Raw genomic sequence first — 5,566 nt, 5'->3', positions numbered from 1 at the left:
AGAAAGTCAGAGGTATGTGTACTTCCTGAAACATGGTTAGTTCTATCTGACTCTATAAAATCAATCTCAAGAGGTAAAACATCAACATACATGTAATCAATATCAAATTCAGATTCACTCTCAACATCAAATTCAGACATATGATCAAGTACAAATTCAGATTCAATGCATAAAGAGTGACAGGCATGCAGATTACAATGAAGATCAGTCATGTATTCATCAACAATATGGTCAATTATTTCAACACGAAATACAAAAAGATCTTCAGATGGGTGTTTCATAACATCAAGAATATTAAAATGAACAGTTATATCACCATACACCATAGATAGTGTGCTTGCATATACATCTATCTTAGTTCTAGCAGTTTTCATAAAAGGTCTGCCTAGAATGATGGGAACTGATCCTTTAGAAAATCCCTCCTCCATATTTAAAATATAAAAATCAACAGGGAAAATAAGCTCACCAACTCTAACTAAGACATCCTCTATGAAACCAGCAGGATAGGCAACACTTCTATTAGCTAAATGAATTACCACATCAGTTGACTGCAAAGGACCTAGAGATAGAGAATTAAAAATAGACAGAGGCATAACACTAACAGAAACTCCTAAATCTAGCATGGCGTTGTTAAACTTATTGTTCCCTATAATACAAGGTATGCTGAATGTACCTGGATCTTTACATTTTTCAGGGATTTGGGGAACAAATTTACCAATAAATGCGGAGACATTTCTGCCCATACTAATTCTTTCACTTCCTTTAAGCTTCCGCTTATTAGTGCACAACTCCTTCAAGAATTTAGCATATCTTGGAATTTGCTTTATTGCATCCAACAGAGGTATGTTTACCTCTACTTTTCTAAATGTTTCCAAGATCTCCTTCTCTGCCTCTTCCATTTTTTGTTGGAAATTTCTCTTGGAGGGAATGGAAGAGGGATATGCTGCTTCTCTTTAGATTCACCTGCATAGAAATTGTTAGGTAACTTACTCTTTAAATTTTTGTCATCATCTTTTTCTGGAGTTGAGTGAGGTTGGGTAGGTTCATTTGCGGATGATGAAGATGTTGCTGGTTGAGGTCCTTGACACTGCTTTCCCGACCTTAATGCAATGACACTCACATTTTTGGGATTCTGGACAGATTGAGAAAGTAATCTGTCAGAATTCTGGGACTGTTGTTGATTTAACTGTGTAGCCAATTGTCCCATCTGATTAGTTAAACTCTGAATGGAGGCTCTGGTCTCTTGTTGAAACTGCATGTTTTGCAAAGTCATTTGCCTCACAAGTTCTTTAAGGGAAGGTTGCGGAGGGGCCTCAACTATTTGCTGTTTCTGGGGCTGTTGCTGTTGTTGTTGCTGGATTGGTGGAGGAACCTATGGTCTGCTTGGGCCAACAAAATTTTGAAAATAAGGTTGTTGTTGTTGCTGCTGTTGTGAAGGATTCGACCATCTAAGGTTGGGATGATTCCTCCATCCGGGATTGTACCTGTTGCTGGAGAGGTCATAGTTATTCTGTTGTGGCTGATTTTGCTGTTGAGGTTGAGGAGGTCTGTTGTAGATGTTTGCAGCATAAGCTTCAGGCTGTTCAATTGCTTCAGATTGTTGCACAGAAGGGAAAAGGTCTATGTGGTGGTCGGCAGAGGAGCATAAACCACAAAGTCTGGTGACAGGTGCAAAGTTTTGATTCATGGCCAGTTGGGTTACCAGGTTAACAGGTTAACCAAGGCATCTAGTTTACCTTCAAGCTTCTTAGTCTCACCTGATGAATTCGTGGCTACTTCATGCACTCCTCTAATGATAATAACATCACTTCTGGCACTAAATTGCTGGGAGTTTGAAGCCATCTTCTCAATTAAATTTCTGGCTTCAGCAGGGGTCATGTCTCCAAGGGCTCCACCACTAGCAGCATCTATCATACTTCTTTCCATGTTGCTGAGTCCTTCATAAAAATATTGGAGAAGAAACTACTCTGAAATCTGGTGGTGAGGGCAACTAGCACATAATTTTTTAAATCTTTCCCAGTATTCATATAGGCTCTCTCCACTGAGTTGTCTAATACCTGAAATATCCTTTCTGATGGTCGTGGTCTTGGAAGCAGGGAAATTTTTTTCTAAGAATACTCTTTTGAGGTCATCCCAGCTCGTGATGGACCTTGGAGCAAGGTAATATAGCCAGTCCTTTGCCACTCCCTCTAAAGGATGAGGAAAGACCTTCAGAAATATGTGATCCTCCTTAACATCTGGTGGTTTCATGGTGGAGCAGACAATATGGAATTCTTTCAGATGCTTGTGTGGGTCTTCACCTGCAAGGCCATGAAACTTTGGAAGCAAATGGATCAGTCCAGTTTTAAGAACATATGGGACATACTCATCAGGGTATTGGATGCACAGGCTTTCGTAGGTGAAATCAGGTGCAGCCATTTCCCATAGAGTCCTCTCACGGGGTGGAGGTTGTGCCATATTCTCAGAATGTACAAAATCAGAATGTTCAAAATTATAATGCTCAAAATCACCAATATCAGAATGCTTAGGATGCTCAAAAAGGTACTAAATGATGTCTAACTAATCTATGAAATGTCCTATCTATCTCAGGATCAAAGGGTTGTAAGTCAGATGGATTTCCTCTAGTCATACACTAAATTCAGCATGCACAACTAGTTGCCTTCTTATGCAAGTAATAGTGTAGGTTTGAACTACAGCTACCATTAAATGATATCCAAATGACTTGAAATTTTGTGAGCAACCTTATAAAATGATGAGAAGATATCACAAAAAATTTCAAATGAAAATTCAAAGTCTAACTATATAAGCTAAAAATGATAAGTTAAGAAAAATAAGAGAATAATACTTGAAAACTAAAAAACTTTTGACAGAATCACTTTTTTTGGACGATGGAGAGGCCGGATGCCACGGCGTAGGAAATTTTTTTCTACCCCAAATACATATATAATAATTGCGATTCTGATAACCAGAGCAAAAGTTATGGCCGTTTGAAGTTTTGACAAAATTCAAATTTGCTACTTTTTTGGAACTTTCAAATCTGACCAAACTAAAGGCTCTAGCTATTTTTCACACAAAATATAGATTAAAAGAAGTTACCACAAAAAATTCAGCCAAAAATAACAACTCTAGCTACTAAAACAAAAAATCCCAAATAATTCAGCAAGGGTGGTCGCTAAAATCCGTCGCTGCATGATTTCCTCTACTACTCTGTTTTGCCGCAAGCAAAAGTGGTCGCTAAATCCGTCGCAAAACACCCAAAACTGAAACAGGGGAAGCGCTTAACAGAAAAACTAAAACAGAACACACACTAAACAAAATACCAAGACACTAAACAACACTAACACACACACTAACACAACACTAACAATTAAACATAAAACGCAAAAGAATTAAACACTAACACGACACTAGCTATTATGAACCTTTGGACACTGCTCCCCGACAACGGCGCCAAATTTGATTGAGGCCGTACCCGATCAAATAAATATTAAAATGTAGTAACTAGGAAGTGATCCTAGGTCGTTTCCCAACGAGCAATGATACACCAAATGTTCATAACAGATAGTAGGAAATAACAACAAATTGGGGGGGGGGGGGGGGGGTTGTTTGCTTTTGTAAATTAAACAGCGAGTAAAGTTGAATTAGAAATTATCAGAATTAAAATACATTGCTTCCCCTTGATTCACAAGCAAGTCTCTTATCCTAGGTTGCGAGAATTTATCCTTTATCAGTTCAACCACTTAATCCAACCCTAAATTAAATTACTAAATCCTAACATTGACAAGCAACACCACACATGGGGCAATTTTGAAAGCTATTGTTAGATGTCTCTAATGACTCATCAGGATTTTCAAGTTTATGCCGTTATTGTAAACCGCAATTACAATGCTAAATAAAATGGATAAATTTGACATCTTTGTCCCTCATCCTCTCGTAATTACATCTTTGCTTCCATTGGAATATGGGTGCAAGCCATTGGTTTGTTTGCTCAAGCGACCTGCGCTCTTGAGTTTGGACTTCCAAGACCGTTCAATCATAAATTACTCGTGTTACACATTTGGTGAGGATGCCGTAAACAACGAGTAAAGCATAAAATTTAAAAAAGAAAAAGAAAAAAAAAGCATTTGATTGATTGTGTTTTCAAGTAAAAATATAGACATTCATGTGACCTCATTTTATCATTCCAGAAAGTTTGTCTTTTTTAGAGAGAAATGAGTTATCAAGAATAGGAGTCATTTGACTTAACCCGCCAACTGAAAAAATCCTTCAACTATTTCTCGTCCTTGGAAAATTCTTTTTGCAAGAATCAACTGCTTCTTTCATTCTTCCTTGCTACGAGGTTGTGGAAACAAAACAACAATGGTTACCTCAGAGCCCTACACTGGGGCAATGAAAGACACCATGCATAAACCTCAAGCAAACCTAGGGGCAGATTAGAAGTTCTCACCCAATAGGTTCCCTGCTACAAGGTCATGACGAAAGACAATGATTGGTATCTTAAAGCCTTACACTGGGGCATCGTTCATGAGCCTCAAGTGAACATAGGGGCAGATCAAAAGTTCTCACCTCTTTCAAAAGGACAGTCAATCTGTGTTTTCCAAAAAAAATTAAATCAAAATCACAAAATAGGGAAAGAATGTCACGCACATTGTACAACTTTCCATTACATTGCATTATTTCATATGAAGTCCGCATTTACCAAATTTCAAGACAAAGGTTGCATGCATTTGCATCCCTAAAAATCATGTTAACTGTATAGATTTACAACATCTATTGACCAATCTTTTGAATTTGGAATGACCGGCCCTCTCAATAAGTTAATCTCTTGCTTTCTCATAAGGGTGGACCCTTGGGTACTAGTACCCTCACCTTCAGAGGGTTACACGCCCTTTCCTTCAGAGGGCTACACGCCCTCGCCTTCAGAGGACTACACGTCCTCGCCTTCAGAGGGCTGCTCGCCCTCGCCTTCAGAGGGCTACACGCCCTCGCCTTTAGAGGGCTACACGCTCTCGTCGTCAGAAGGCTGCTCGCCCTCGCCTTCAGAGGGCTACATGCCCTCGCCTTTAGAGGGCTACATGTCCTCACCTTCAGAGGGCTACACGCCCTCGCCTTTAGAGGACTATACGTTCTCACCCTCAAGAGGACTGCACGTCCTCGCCTTCAGAGGACTGCATGTCCTGACCCTCAAGAGGACTAACCATCCTCGCCTTTAGAGGGCTACACGTCCTTGCCTTCAAAGGGCGACACACCCTTGCCTTTAGAGGACTACATTTCCTCACCTTCAGAGGGCTATACGTCCTCGCCTTCAGAGGACTACATGTCCTCACCTTCAGAGGGCTACACGCTTTCGCCTTCAGAGGACTGCACGTCCTCACCTTCAAAGGGCTACACGCCCTCGCCTTCAGAGGACTACACGTCCTCACCTTCAGAATGCTACACACCCTCGCCTTCAGAGGACTACACATCCTTCACTTCAGAGGACTACACGTCATCCCCTTCATAGGACTACACGTCCTCGCCTTCAGAGGGCTACATGCTCTCGCCTTCAGTGGGCTCCACATCCGCA

General features: G+C 40.4%; 1 non-coding gene across 1 annotated transcript; it reads left to right on the top strand.

Annotated features, from left to right (window-relative positions):
• The first annotated feature begins 1,972 nt into the window (after positions 1–1,972).
• Positions 1,973–2,079, top strand: LOC113002234 (small nucleolar RNA R71). The gene has a single exon (XR_003267778.1). It is a non-coding gene; the product is annotated as a small nucleolar RNA R71 (small nucleolar RNA).
• The last annotated feature ends 3,487 nt before the right edge of the window (positions 2,080–5,566 follow it).

Source organism: Glycine max, chromosome 7 (assembly GCF_000004515.6).
Source record: "Glycine max cultivar Williams 82 chromosome 7, Glycine_max_v4.0, whole genome shotgun sequence".
NCBI lineage: Eukaryota > Viridiplantae > Streptophyta > Magnoliopsida > Fabales > Fabaceae > Glycine > Glycine max.
This window is presented reverse-complemented; position numbering and strand designations above follow the sequence as displayed.